Source organism: Mya arenaria, chromosome 7, assembly GCF_026914265.1.
Source record: "Mya arenaria isolate MELC-2E11 chromosome 7, ASM2691426v1".
NCBI lineage: Eukaryota > Metazoa > Mollusca > Bivalvia > Myida > Myidae > Mya > Mya arenaria.
The window spans coordinates 50,035,799-50,052,653 of record NC_069128.1 but is presented as its reverse complement, the minus strand read 5'-3'; the positions used below and the strand labels follow the sequence as shown (position 1 = coordinate 50,052,653).

The window sequence follows — 16,855 nt, the reverse complement described above, 5'->3', positions numbered from 1 at the left end:
GCATTCAGTTATCACTACAGTTGGTCTCTTTTACCAATATTTGTTGTTGTTGTTTTTTTAAACGAGCATAAAGTGTAGGCGCCTTAAAAAAATTCAATCAAATTATCAAAATCAAATTATGAAATTAAATAAAATATGAATAGAACTGCATGTAGTAAATGAGCATAGTATGCATTGGCAATAATTCAGCATCACGTGATTATAATCAGTTATATTTGAATGTGTAATATGGGATATACTTGAAGGAGGAATGGAATATATCAATTCTAAAGTATTTGGCTTATTATCTGTGTCCATATTGTGACATAGTCAATTTGGATACAAATAATAGGAAAACCAAAACAGCAGCAATGTGACATTCATGTACAAGAAAATATGGATATTTGCCCAGTTATTTACAAGGAGCAAAGAGGTAAGTCGATTTTTGTCTATTTGAGCTAAGAAATTAATCCAAGATTTATTTCGAAATTTGCAAAGAAATGGTATAGCATTTTACTTTAAGTGATGTAACGAACGAAAACAAAACTTGAACAAATATATCTAGTATAAATCTTCTCTCACTCATTTCAAAAGTATAAAAAGTAAGTAATTCCCATTAAAATGGTACCAAAATAAGTTTCATCATGTCTCATAATTTAGCATTGTGAGTAATGGCACAATAAAAAATAGCTCTTGTACTATGAATTGCCGCTGATGAGGACGCATCGTTTTTACTGTTAGCATTCACTATCGTTTTTTTTTCATGTTATCTTAGTATTGTATTAAAAATATATGATATCCATAGCATAATAACCGCAAAATGTAGACCATCATTGTAAACATCAGTATAGCTCCCCAATGTGGTGTAGCGCGACAAAGGATAACAGATGGTATACGATGTCTTTTAAATTTCTTTACTTACAACGATCTCGACAACAGAACAGTTTAATCGTGATGAATAATGCAGGACTGAAAAAGAGTGTGTTTTCATCATTCGTGAAAATCGGAGGTGACAAGGCAGATCTTTAATGTGACGCTTAAAATTGTGCGTTTACCTTCACATGTGGTTCAACGAAATAAAAAATACACTAATAACCTGACAGTTTACCACTTATATAAGGAAAATTGCCATTAATATGTTCTCAAACATAAACTTTTTCCACAATTCATACTTGAAGAAAGCCTTAAATAACTGTGAAATCGCCTGAGATATGCTCATGCACAGCATGCCCCCGAATACATCAAAAAGTATATGCCATGTATACAGTTTTTCAGGACTATATTTATCTGGTTCTATAATAAATTGCACGCAGATTTTGATACAGGAAATGCAATTATAACTTTTCTTTATCAAGCACCTCAATGGTTTGCAGAAATTTCAATAGTACACAAAGGAACTATATCACTGCAAATCCCACTTAACAATGTTCGTCACCTTAACAGTAATAAAAAAACAAAAACAACTACATTTCCCACATGGTAATATATCACACCTCTGACATGAATAAAGCAACGCAATTGGTGCAAGACTGGTCACGCAGTGGCACCATATTTTTCCATATAGAGGCACTAATCATAATATCGTTCCAAATGGGGTATTTTTCCGAATCCGATAAATGAATGCGATATGAATAAGATGGCATTTTGAGTAATGTACACAGGTTGTCAGAATGATAAATACGTTTAATCTGTAACTGATAATATCATGCAGTCACTGTTCTTTGCTTGGTGTACTTCGAATACTATTTGTTCATATCAAAGAATTACTAGACGTCTTGTTAATATGAACCTACAACCATTATTTCTAAGTAAGAACGATTGCATCCATAATACTGTCAAACCAAATGCATTATGTCATACCATATATCCAAACTTCACTGCAAGCATGTAGTTTGAAGAAAAGAATAAAGCTCATCATTGAAAATTATTCAAAATACCTTTTGTAAAGTTAATAAATAGGTCCAACAGTCTGTTATAACATGTTTCTGACTATGTAAGACTGTGCATTATCATTATCATTATGCGTTTCAACGTTTGATCCAGATCAGCATTTGTTCATTGAATTAGGTCAATTTTTATAGTTTATAATGATATTGCTGTGTTTTGTTTTCCAAAAAAGAAATCAATGGTGGATAAAAGGAATAAGTGGTAATGTCAATGGTCTAATTTTTGTAACATTCACCAGGCTCTCAAAAACTGCCCTGTCCATGATTACAAAAATCAAGTTGCACTGTTTTGAAAATTCAACGGCTGCCAACATTATTATATTTTCGAAAATATAAACCCTTATTTGTCTTATGTTGACTTTCGCTGCAGCATCGCTTTGTTAAGGAAACTTATAAACACGAATTAGTATCTGCAATATATTGTCACTCGAAGCAAACTGAAATGTTTTGATTTAGAACTTGAATGCATTTTAGAACACCCTAAGATTATTAAAGATTCTATGATAAAAATAATAAAGGTCAAAACGTTATATTTTGATTCATCGCCATTGTTGAATTTTAAGTTGACATCCATAGTTTGACAAGTAGAAATTTAACATAAAGTCATTATATTGAGTTTAAGAAATGAATAGACCTGCCTAAAATAATATGATATCCTTTAGGTATTTAACGGCAGCTCATTTTTCATTGTATCATAAATCAAAACCACAAAAGCATGCTCATTATCACAGGTGACACTATCTTTATGGTGGATCGATGATCATCAAATATGCTTGCATTGTACTTAAACAAAACAATTCTACCTCCAAAATGTAATTTATTATCATATTTAAAATAAAGCATGTCTGTGCCCGCACAGTTCATTTCAAACCAAATTCAGTATCACCAACAATCTTGTGATACACTGCGTAACATCTTTGATAAAAAAACAGACCAAAAATCCATGACAGCGATAAAAAATGAGTTAGTGTATTGATTAAATGATCAAGATTAACGCGACATTACAAGGACATGAATGGCGTTTAATGATCCAAATTGACTAAATTATTACAAAATTGTTTGAGACTGTGGGACGTATTCATTGTTTTTACTCAACATTAATCGGGGGTTGGTGTGGTTTAGAGATTATTGTAGCGTAAGCTTAAACTATAATCGATTTGTTTGAAATCAATATATCGTATAAACTAGCGGATCCAGGAGGGGACGCACCCGGCGCCCGCACCCCCCCCCCCTAAATCGTCTAAGTTTACTTTATTTCAATAGGAGAAAAACAAATGTTAAAGTCTTAACAACTTGTTTGGGAAGTAAACAACTCCAGTCAAGACTTTATACCATATTAATCTCGGTTCTAAGGGAATGGCGCTATTCAAAAGGGTACGCCCTTTAGTTACGCCCCCTCAAAAGTGGAATCCTTGAACCGCCCCTGTAAAAGTTGACTTAAGAATGAGCGCAGTTTCACCTCCTGGCAAAAAACGGCCATTTTGCCTCACGACCGGCAGACATATTCTTTTCAAATATTGACCTGCATTACGCATGTTATCAAATACCGAATTTCCTTGCTATCAAAGGTAATCGGGTCTTTATGAAACCTCCTGACTTGGTACATAAAACGTTGTCCTATCAGTACTAAAGAAAGGAAATTATTTTGAGAAATATTGATTTTGCAAAGACTGAACGACTGAAAAAAAATACGGTTAAATATTGATTTTAGAGTTCAAGTTTGTGAATTTTTTCTCGTGAAACATTTAGATTATAAGTATCTTACATGGCCGAGAGTGTAAGATAGGTTCATCCCGACCCGAGCGTTGGGTGTTTTGCGGAATCGAGGTTTACCGAGCTAACGCAAAATACCCTGCTCGAGGGTTTTCTCACGCCTCAGTTAAACAAAATTAAGTAAAAATGTATATTTTTGCTGAAACTCTTTTGTGCGTAGTAAAAATAATTGCGTATGGATATGTGATAATTCGTGGTTGACATGGATACGCGTGCAGTGATTCTGACTATGTTAATAAGGCAATCGGTCTTTAAATAGTTCTGAGGAGGGTGAAGCATTATTTCTTGAAAGGTGCGTGAAAAAAAAAATATGGTGACATTTGAAGCGAGAAATAATTAATTAGCATTCTAAATATTGCCACAAGACAAGGTTTCTATGATGCTACAAACGGTAGTCTTCAACAAGGGAGGTAATTACGATGTGATGATCATTAAAAACGATTTCCATACGGGTAGCTTTAGTTTACCATTTTTGATATTTGGCATTTTACACTAAAATGCAAACTGACCTTAATAAACCTGAATATAACCAAACAAAACAAAAACCGACAAAACACGCAACATATACAGAAATTGTTCACAACACTTAGAAGTGTTAAGAAAGTAAACGCATTGAAATGGTTGTATAAATGAACAAAATTAATATAGACAGTTTCCGAAACGCTTATAATTTTAATTTTAGGTGCGATGGTTCTATGTTTTTTCTCGAGTAACATTGCATTTCAAATGCTTTTGTTTCTTTCAAGGCATGACATTCTGGATAGATGTAATAACTATCCAACACTTATTTCTATATAGTACCTGTAACAAAAGTATGCTTATACAAATGTTTCCAATGTTCCCTTTAAAAAATATATGGCGAGCATACGTTTATCAAAATGGAAAGTGCTGCTTGTTATGGGCGATCCTTGTCTTTATCCTATGTGGTATACGTTTTTCGTTCTTGATTTTTTTAATATCGCTTTAAACTCCAACGAACGGTTTGCTTTTCCATGCATTCCTTAATCAGAAAATTATTCAACGGTGCATCAATACATTAGGTAATAGGGCCTTGACATTTAACACTGTAATGGGATTCTTAAAGCTAGACCAATGATACACCAAATGACAAGGGTGATTGATGACACATTGATGTTCAGATTAAATAATTGAAAACAAGCCTCTTCTTGTTTACCACAAACGGGCCGAATGCAATGTCAAAAGTGCCAATTAACATGAATAATTTTATTTACTTATTGATAAACGGTTAACTAAAGGTACATGTATGTTCTCAAAGTAATGCTCTCTAAAATGATTGTACAAGACCATGTGTGCAGTAAGTGTTTTATTAGCGGAAAAATGTAATATAAGGGCTTTCATCTTTCAGTATGAACGAAAATTGCACTTATGAACATTGATAGTGAACAATACTGAAAGAGCGAAATAAATATGTCTACATTTGAATATTGATTGGAGTTTGACAATATCCGACTCTATTTATGAGTCCGAACACAACACAAAATATAAACTTTTAAAAACACTCTCAATCTCAGAAACTCCTAGATAACATTCGAATTGAATGATTTAAGAGATCTTTCCATCGGCTGACAAAAGTCTTGTGTCGGAAATGAAATGTGTTTGTTACATACTAAATATTAAATTAAAATGTTGATGTTTTATCTAATAGTTTTTGCAATTTTTAACAACTTAAGCTTCATGATTCAATAAAGCTAAACTAGTTATAATAACCCAACGTTTGGCTATAAATAGTCAAACAGTCATAATTTTTAAGCACTGAACTACTTATTTCCGCCTTGTGGATATATTTTGTGGTCATCATTTGTTGTCATGTGTTCCGATATCATTGCGTACGCATACTAAACACGACAGCTTAACGTTGTTCGAAAAAGCTTTTATTTTCTTTACACAGATGTACGCAATAATAAAGATGGATTTTAGGACTTTCACCTCATTATTGTTAATGACAGTCTGTTTATTATGCAGTCAATTAAGACAGAACTGTTTGTTTGATAGTATGTGTCTTTTTGTTTGTTATTTGCATAAACATTTAAAAATAGTATAATATTTCTGCAGCATAATTGCAATGTTTTTGAGGAGTGGTGTTTTATTCAAAATTAAAAAAATAAGGACAATGCGTATAAAACATGTTTATTAAAAATGGATGAAAATAATAACACATAAAGTTGCAGAGCGATAATGTTATCTAAACCAATGTTCAGACATGCAAATTTGTGAGCAGACTAAATACCTATGTACAATGGACACGGGCACAATAGACAAGTGTAGAAAATACAGACAGAAAAGATGGTTAGACAGACGAACATGCGACCAAAGATACGAAATGAAGGTAGCCAGACGCAATTAAATAACAGGGGAATAGACGAACGAACAGATAGACGGACAGAGAGATGTACGGACGGATGCAAAGACAGGCATAATTACAAGAGTACTTGACCTTTACTCGAGTATCCATAATACTTCTTTTATTGCAAAAAAACACACACTCAAAACCATTCCTTTAAACTGATTTAAATATAATAGATGTATCCCTATAGCGCTTTCTTAAACAAACATAAACTCATTTATATCCCAATGAACCGCAATACAAACGCTCAATCCTGAAACAATGAATCTCTTAAATGTAAAGCAAATAGCTATGAAGTCTGGGCTGTATTTAATGTTAACATGTTTATCTCTTTCCACTTCAAAAAATCGTTTATTTAAGATGATGCGACACTAAAACATTTAAACTGTTAAAGTCATAACCGTTATGATGATAAATTATACAACTTAATATTGCAGAACTTGTCAAATATTTAATGTATAGTATGATCTACGTAAAATACAAAATAACCATGCGGCCATATTATATACGACAAAATATATAATATAATTATGTTCTCGGTGCTACAATCATGAACTCTCCGCCAAGTATCATTTGTTGAGGTTTTTGGTTACCAGCTTTAGAAAAAAAACAAATGTAATTTATATGCAAATCGATGAACAGTCATTCAACACTGGATTTGAATATGTGTCTTCATATTTCTTTTGCAGTTCAGGTCATAAACTTTACATTTCTCAAACTTTTCACAATGTATGTTAGTTGTTTCAAATAACAACTTGACTGGCTTGGAAATCTACAATCACTATCAAGCAAATCACTATTTCAAATTTAGTGGTAAAAAAATTAGCATAGGAAAAAACATAAACTAACCAATGGTTAATTACATACAACAGCTAGTTTACAATAAAAGACAAAAATCTGCAATGTCGGCAATAATAGTCGGTTATTATGATGAAGTTACAATAGTAAGCGATGTGTTTGCATCCCTTTTGCCAACCAATAATACAAGACATGTACGTATAGTATTGGTCTAGTTTAAATACTGTACAATTTCGAAGTTCATTAGATAATTGTGTCACATGGCTGATTTCATTTTCCGTACAGTAATTTTGGCTCTTTGGCGCTGTTTGGCAAAACATAAATTATCCAGTGCGTATAAATTTTGGACTGTCACTTCCAAGAACAGTTAATAAAACATACTTTAAGGCAAAGGACTATCCCTTTTTGGAAAATTGTACCAAGGCTTGATTGGATTGCATAATAAAGTCTAGCTAGTGTCAACTAATCTTGTGCCATTATTCACAGGAATTGGGAAATATTTTTAATATAGATCAAGTACGCATAGTTTAATTATATAGTTGAAATACAGAAACACTGACAGTGTCCACAAATGAACCAGTCACCCTTTTTAATGCCATAACTAATTTAGTTTCTTAATTCTACATTAAACCCTTTAAAGTGTTATTTATTCATTTCAAGATGACCAAAGTATATTGAATTAAAGAATACATCATGTCTTCATAAATGTCTTATCCTCCATCAACGAAATTATTTACGATTATGTTGGCGACAATGTGAACAGAGTATGATTTTTATACAATCGCTATTTCAAATGAAGAATTTCTCACTTAACAATGATTATAATAAACACTACATACCACAATATAGATCTTGGACACATATTATTTCAAAGTAAAGTTTACTGAAAGGATCTAAACATATATTTGCATGAGAAAACTTATTTATGCAATTATTTAAGATTACTTTTCTTTTGTCTTTGATCATTTCGAGAAATGAGAAATAATGTGTGAAAACTACTGGAAATTAAAAATTAAATATGCCTTTTAAGTGACATATATTATATTTGATTCCTATTTCATAGTTATTATGATTATTTTGGCTTGGAATTTGGACTGATTTGTTTTGTATTATTACTTTTTAATAAGAATGCAGCAACCTTTACTGCCAAACAAATTACATTTCCCTCGCACATTCGTGCTTTTTGTCATATTTCCGGCATAATTAATCTTACTCCAAAGGGTATTATCCTTATTTCTCATTCACTGAAGCGCTTGTTTGGCGCTGATTTGAATGTAAAAGATTGTGGATGTGAGCGATCTTCCTCCATTTTTGCAGGGAATAACTTTTTCGTCTAAATTAATGAATTGCCTATGTCATGTTTTATTGACGAAAATAAATAGAAACGCCTTAAATATGTTAAGGGAATGTCCCCAATGTAATAACCCTAATAATGTTGCTGCTTCTACTGCTGCTGCTGTTGCAGCTGCTGCTGATAATGATGATGATGTTGATGTTGATGATGATGATGATGATGATGATGATGATGATGATGATGATGATGATGATGATGATGATGATGGGATGGTAGTGGTGGTGGTGGTGGTATTAGTAGTGGTAGTGTTGGTGTTGTTGGTGAATATGGTGATGAATATGATGATGAATATGATGATGAATATGATGATGATGATGATGATGATGATGATGATGATGATGATGATGATGATGATGATGATGATGATGATGATGATGATGATGATGATGATGATGATGATGATGATGATGATGATGATGATGATGATGATGATAATGATGATGATGATAGTGATGATGATGATGATGATGATGGTGGTGGTGATAATGATGATGATGATGATGATGGGATGGTGGTGGTAATGAGTGGTGGTATAAGTAGAGGTATTGTTGGTGTTGTTGGTGAATATGATGATGAATATGATGATGAATATGATGATGAATATGGTGATGAATATGATGATGATGATGATGATGATGATGATGATGATGATGATGATGATGATGATGATGATGATGATGATGATGATGATGATGATGATGATGATGATGATGATGATGATGATGATGATGATGATGATGATGATGATGATGATGATGATGATGATGATGATGATGATGATGATGATGATGATGATGATGATGATGATGATGGTGATGATGGTGGTGATGATTATAATGAAGATGATGATGATGATGATGATGATGATGATGATGATGATGATGATGATGATGATGATGATGATGATGATGATGATGATGATGATGATGATGATGATGATGATGATGGTGGTGGTGGTGGTGGTGATGATGATGATGATGATGATGATGATGATGATGATGATGATGATGATGATGATGATGTGATGATGATGATGATGATGATGATGATGATGATGATGATGATGATGATGATGATGATGATGATGATGATGATGATGATGATGATGACGAAGATGATGAAAACTGAATGTGTTTATGGTGAAATTGCAACGTACAAGTATATATTATAAAATTATTTTTTATTTAATTAACATGTTTTTACTGCCCAAATTATTACAAGCGTTTTAGTGATCTTAAACACTGTGTGGTTTTCATTTTTCTAAATCTTTCAAATTGGTGAGAAGAATTGTACCTTTAGCAATATCAGTTTGTTCAACTTATTTTTCTACATCACAAATATGTACAAATATCGTTAAAACTACATGCGACTTTCCTTTGATTGTGGAGATAAATGATAAATCTCAATCTCGATTAGTGACATGGTATCGATGGAAATGGCAACATTAATTATATATATGCATATATATCTTGGAAGGTCTCCCCTAGTTTATAAATACCGTATTTATGAACATTTCTTCATCGAGTTGATGTTTGATCATTAGTCATCAATACCATTATTCATTACATAGTCAAATTTCAGATGCCCAAATAACCGCATGGTCGTTTACCGACTCTGGTACCACCGTAGCTGCCGGCACTGGAACTGCTCCGGACGGAGCAATTGCACTTTCAATTGCTGAAAATGTCGCAGTTGGAACAAGATTGTTTACAGCTGTTGCTACATTGACTTCATCAACTTTTACGTATGCTTTCGAGGCAGACGGCAACCCTGGCGACGTTGCCGACACCACCATCACATCCGGAGAAGTTAAGCTTGCGTCCGGAAAGTCGCTAGACTTCGAGTGAACTCCAACAGTTGTTTTTAAAATAAAGTAAGTAACACGTGTATTCTATAGATAAGATAATGACAGACAGACAGACAGACAGAAATATTGATAACGACGTGTACATAGTACATTGTCAATAAAAATATACATATTTCATGAAATATAAAAATAACATTTAGCAAGACTATGAATGATAGATACAAATTTTATACTTTAGCATCTGATTCAAATGATATAACTTAAAATGATAAACTGTTGACCATTGTTATTGTTTTGTAGGTATTTATACTTGAGTTATTAAGTATTACTAATAGTCATTTAGATTCACTATAACAAGTAAGTAGTGTTGCACCTAACATAGCGATCAATGAGAAGAACGCATTAAACAATTGGTTTACAATGACATAGTCTTTCGATTTTCCAGAGCTACCGAAGTTGGTGGTACTGGTCAAGTAGGCACTGCGGTGGTGACAGTGAGTGTGACAGACGTCATTGTGTTTGGGCAATCAGGCTACGTGGTTTGTCTCAGCAGTACAGAAGTGACAGCCGGTATGTTAAAAATTTGAAATTTGCAAATTATTAATTTTAAAGGTTGCCTTGAAACAATCTTCTGTATGAACAGTATAGCTGAATGTTGTTTTCATGGTCTTGTAAAATATTTTAACCATTTTAAACATATTCGGACGTCGAGTCACTATTGCTTGTATAAAATAAGGTATTCCACCTTAAGCGGCGAGGAATAAGCTTGTTTTTTTGGATATGGTGTATTTTTTTTTTTAAATCATTTTTGCTAACTTCAACCACCTTCCAAATGCGTTTTTAACAGAAAGCAAATTTTGTTTTGTATCCAATAATTATAAATGACACCTTATTTGCAAAATGACTTGCAACAGTGAATTTCACCTTGCTAACAAATACAAATACAAATACATTTGTATAGCGCAAAAAGTATTGTTCAATATTCGATTGCGCTTCACACAGTTCATGCGCTATTTCACACAAGGTATATACAGTCATTTACACATAAAATCTGGTAGGCTCCTAATTATAAAACAGTCCAAACAAATAAGTTTTCAGTTCCTTTCTAAAAGTAGGTTCACTTTTAATGTGTTTTATGTCTCTAGGAAGAGCATTCCACCATTTTGGCCCAACCACAACAAGTGATATGTCAGCAATTCTGGTTCTGGTTCTTGGAACAATAAAATGTCATCAGAAGATCTAAGTCTGTATTTTCCCTGAACACGGTTTAACAAAGACCTCAAATAAGAAGGAGCTGTTCCCTGCACAATACGGAACACAATGACAAGAATTTTAAACATAATTCTTGCCCTCACAGGTAGACAGTGAAGGGATTTGAGGACTTCGGTAGTTGGATGACCGTATGGTGTGTTGGTCACAACTCTTGCTGCTTGGTTCTGAACTTTCTGAAGTCTGTTAATCTGATAGGCAGGAATTTCCGTAAATAATCCATTGCAAAAGTCAATATGAGAAGGAATAAGGCCGTTCACCATTATCTCTGTTGATTTTTGTGAAAGGTGTTTACGAATTTCTTTCAGATTTCTAAGCTGAGCATGCGCAATCTGACATTTTTTTCTGATATGCATGTCAAAATTAAGCGTACTTTCCATATGTACACCCAAATCTCTGACATTATTAACACATTTTACTGATGATCCACCAACTCTCACACTTGAAATGTTAAGTTTTGCTAGCTGATGTTTAGTGCCATACATGATAATTTCTGTTTGTGAGTTATTCATTTTCAACTTAAAATTTGTCATCCACACAATTATATCATTGAGACAATCATTAAGCATTTCAAGCACATTCGCCTCATTTTGTGCATTTCCAGCTTGAATTCTGAAAGCAATTTTATGATCATCAGCATACCCATAAAGTCCAGCTGGGTATTTTTGTACAACTTTGTTCAGAGCAGCAATATACATGGTAAAAATAACTGGGCCTGCACAGGACCCCTGTGGTACACCGAACTGCAGCTGTTCTGTGTTGGAAGATGTGGTCTCAACAATAACTTTCATTGTCCTTTCAGTTAAATAGGAATTTATCCAGTTCAAAGGAATACCTTTAATACCAAAGTCTTCCTGAAGAATTCGAAGTACAATTGGAATATCCACTGTATCAAAAGCTGCACTGAGGTCAATCATGACAACGATAGTAACTTTATTGTTGTCAAAAGCATCCAATAAATCACAATACATTTTCATCATTGCAGATTCGACACCATGACCCTTTCTGTAAGCGCTTTGATATGACGGAAGAAGTCTGTTTACTTCGATGTGATGAGTAATTTGTTGTAATGCAGATTTCTCAAGGATCTTTGATAAAAACGACAAGTTTGACACAGGCCGATAATTTTTAAGTTCTAGAGGGAGACCCTTTTTCTTCAATAGAGGCTTTATCACAGCACGTTTCCACTCTGTTGGAAACACCCCAGATGATAATGATCTATTTACAATTTCTGTCACAACTGGTATAAAAATATGAAGATTGTCTTTCAACTTTGGTGTTGGAATAACATCTAGCTCACAAGTTGTTGGTTTTGATCCTTGGATAAGATTCATGACATCATTTTCTGAGAGTGGTGTGAACTCAGTCAAAATTGTGCCACCCAGAGGCTCGTTTAATGATACAGACCCGATATGTGCCGATTCAATGGTTATATTATCTAAGTCATTTCTCAACCTGGCAATTTTGTCAACAAAGAATTGCAAAAATTCGTTGGCTAGGGATACATCATCAGTATGCGGTGGAAGTGGATTGTCCTTTGTACGACCGAGCAGACAGGCAGTCACCCCATATAACTTTTTCACATCGCCCTCTGCCCCACTGATTTTAGACTGATAATATCTATTTTTTGATGTTGTCACTGCAGTAGTGTAGCTGTTTCTAACCTTTTTATAAATATTTTCCATCAAATTTGATTTGTCAGACTGGTAAATACTTTATATTGACCTTTTAAACTGCTTGAGGGATTTCAGGTATCCAGAATACCATGGTACATTTGGTCTGCAAATAACTGTTCTCTCTTTGAGTGGAGCATGCTTATCAATTACATCTGAGGTACTCTTGGTAACGAATGATTACTTTTTTATTTCATTTTAAAAACGTCCCTAATATAAGTCATATCGACATTTAACGTAATTCCAACAAGAGAAATGGTCGTGGAAGAGGACCTGGTGGTAAAACTTTGATGATCACAAAAACAGTATTAAAATATTTTTTTCGATGTATTTTATAAGTAATTGCTTTGTAATTTTAAAAAGATTTTCGCGTTTTGGGAAAAATAAACCAAGGATACTGAACTGTTTTTTTTTTCAAGAATATAGAAATATGCAGCTTAATTGTTCAACTCGGGTTCCAAAAAACATGGTTAACTTTGATTTCGCTATTCCTGCAACGACAGAGGTGACAATAAACTTCAGCATCTGAGACGTAAGGTTCATTATCAAATGCAAATGCTACGAATTTAGCAAATTTGTCATACATGCAAAACTCAATAGTTATTTTATTCAATTCGGTGAAACAATGACGACTTTAAAGATTTAATGTGTATGATTAATATAATGCTTCTAGTTAAATTACTTGGAATTATTTCAATGAAGTTAAATCAGTTATCGTGCTAAAATCTTCTTATCTCCATTTTATTTAAAAACTGTCATGCGTGATGTTATTCCGCGTTCTAACGCAAATGGGTCGTTAGTTTCTATGGTAATGATATTAAGCAATAGGCTAGTGATGTATCAAACATATTGATTGTTAAATTAAACTAATTCATTTATAAAGATTAGGACGCCCGTGAAGATATTGTATGCGTTTTTTATGATATACAATTTTAAATAAAATGTAGATGGAAAATGACGTCGTTTTATTATTTCGTGCTCAGGAATTTTTCTGAGCATATCGCGTGTAAGAATTTCTCAGTTCGAAAACAAAATTTCAAGTAAAGCAAAGTTAAAACCGTGGAAGTACCTTAAATACAGTACATTTTGTTATTATTTCCATATGATGTTTTTTTAAATCTGCATTACCAAGATTTTTTTTTGAAAACCTATCGCTTTTAAACTTCTTACATACTTATGCATGACTTGTGTGAACATTTTAAATTTCATCAGGTATGTTTATTGTTACAAGCACCAGTATAGGTACATTTGCTACGACTGACGCTACTGCTACACAAACGGTTGCATACACATCAACAACTGAGTTAAACAAATGTCGAGATGATAACAAACTGAAAGATTAATATTTGTTTATACATTGTGTGTTCCATATCCTAGGCAAGTTGATCTTCATTGGATCGATAATTAAGGCATTTGCAAGTTATGTTTAAGATATTTTAGTGCTTTAACACACATTCTGACGTGAATTTGCAGCAGTTAACATTATGTATTCTCGTTAAAGCTGGTACCGACTTCGCCAAATTTACTGTAACAAGTGCTACCGGAGCTGTGGTCGTCGCACCAACTGTGACATTGAAGAGCGAAGAGGGCTGGCTGTATTCGTTTACTATCACATGAACTGCAGGCGCTGTGACTGGAACCACGAACATCTATGTTGGACTAGGTTGCCCTAGTGGGGCCGGTCAGATTGCTTCCCTTCTTGGCATTCTACTCTTGTCCGTGGTCACATCACTCTTCTGTTGATCAACAAAAGGAACTGATACTGAAAGCAGATATTTTAATCATAATGACTGAGCCACATGGAAATTTCTTTAATTGTTTTATTAAGCCTTTCTAACGACCTTTTCATACGTACACACATTGATATTAATGTAAATGAACAGTATATCTATGCATATTCAGCGTATAAATTAAATTGTGTTAGGCCACATGTTTTCCTAAATTAAGATGATTTCATGACTCACATTATGCTACGTGTTTTGCATAAGACCACATTGTAGTGATAAAAGGTTATGTTGCCATGGACACCGATGTCGGTTTATGTTTTGTTTGATAAACGTGCCTGGAATAAATATGAGCTACATAGGAACTGATATACCACCGAAATGATTTCCTTCACTCATAGCTTTAAATATAAATACAACTGATTTCAAACAGTTTAAAAACTATTTCTAACGGTTATATTTATTCCAGACATCGGTTAAACTTTTTTTTGATTTCCTTGCTCTTTTAACTAAAATGATGATTGATCTGAAATGAAATTCCTTCGGGTTTGGAAAATGGATCTTTTGTCACTCTTGAGTAAATCATTCATCAAACGGACAGGGCATTATGTTAAGACATGTTAATGGTGGTAAAACCAAGTCTTATTTCTTGTCATTACTTTACCATTAGAAATATATATACAAACTTGGTATTCATATTGGTAACATATTAAAATGCTTTGTTCTTGATTGAGTATTAAAGTAATAAACAGTGTGATTAAACTAACTTCGTTTTATATTGAATTGTATAATGCTATATAATGGAAAGCCTGTACCCATGACAAAGAGGCAGCCAGGTCATGCTCCCTCGGAAAGTTATGTTTATTTGTGAAGGATGGAAAAGAGTTTTTCGGCATACCCAAGACAAATTACACATTTTTGATACAGTATTGTTTCAAATGGTGTGTAGGTAAACAAATGTAATCATATACAACGAAATGCACCGCAAGTGTAAGTGATGATTCATTCATATACTGTTGCACATGTTTGATACGGATATTATTTATTCAAACACATATTGACTAAAAGCAACTGAAACTGATTAAAGCACTTAGTACCATAGTACGGTCGCTGACGTTAGCTAAGTGATTTTGGTATCCCCGTTGAATCGTATTACATATAATGCAAGTGTTGATTGAACCCCTTCATCCCAAACCCAGGGCACAATTGTGGGTTGTTTTCTTAGTTGTTTCATTATTCTTCACAGTAAAGGAGATAACATGAGGAGAGACTTTTAATAAGGTAGCTTCAAAACTTCTATTTTATAATAACAAGTACAAAAAAAGTAAATATACAACTGAAGTACCAGTCAATACAAGGAACGGTGTATACACAGTTTAAAATGAAACTGTCAGAAACGCTACACAAAGACACGAACATTAAATCAATTTCTCGTTGAGACAAACGTGTTGGGTCGCGTTAAACTAATGTTAACGAGTGTCGGTCAATATTTGAATCCTTATTGTCAGTTTATTAAAAGATAGTTTGGAGGAAGATGACCCTCGACAGAAAAGTTTTTATTAAATAATAATACAGGATGTAAGGATTTAAAAAAGAACAACCATATTCAACGGGCAATATTAAATGACGAAGAGGATTTTGAATTTGACGAAGCTTATAAAGCGGTAGCAAACAGAGAATATATTGTTTAATAAACTGATGCTACCTTTGAGGATACCTTTGATGTTTATTGACAATATATGGAAAATCGAATCAATTTTATATGTTTTTGCCGTAACGACCTAAAGCTTTAATTATTCGTCAAAATAAAAAAAAAACAAAGGCTAAATATCAATAAAACGTATCCAACTAATTAGCAATACCGTATTTTATGTTAAATAGGCTGGTTATACAGACACAGAGAGCCAAACTTATCATCCATGATGGCTTGATTTGTCGGTGTTCGGTTTACGATTTGTTTTTGGTCTTGGTTTTGGCACTAGTCTGATATATTTCTCTGCGGGTCCTCTCGGTGACCAGGCAATGGTTTTCCAATCGCCAATAAGGAGTTCACCTTCCAGGGTCACGTTATAATCACGTGACCACAACACTTCTCCCGATTTCGTTTATTAGCCCCCTCCCAGACCCGAACGACGTTGTTAATTAACCCCATAACCATTTAAACCCA

The 16,855-nt window shown here is 33.5% G+C and overlaps 1 pseudogene; it reads left to right on the top strand.

Annotated features, from left to right (window-relative positions):
- The first annotated feature begins 205 nt into the window (after positions 1-205).
- Positions 206-15,379, top strand: LOC128241219 (uncharacterized; annotated as a pseudogene).
- Positions 15,380-16,855: the final 1,476 nt, after the last annotated feature.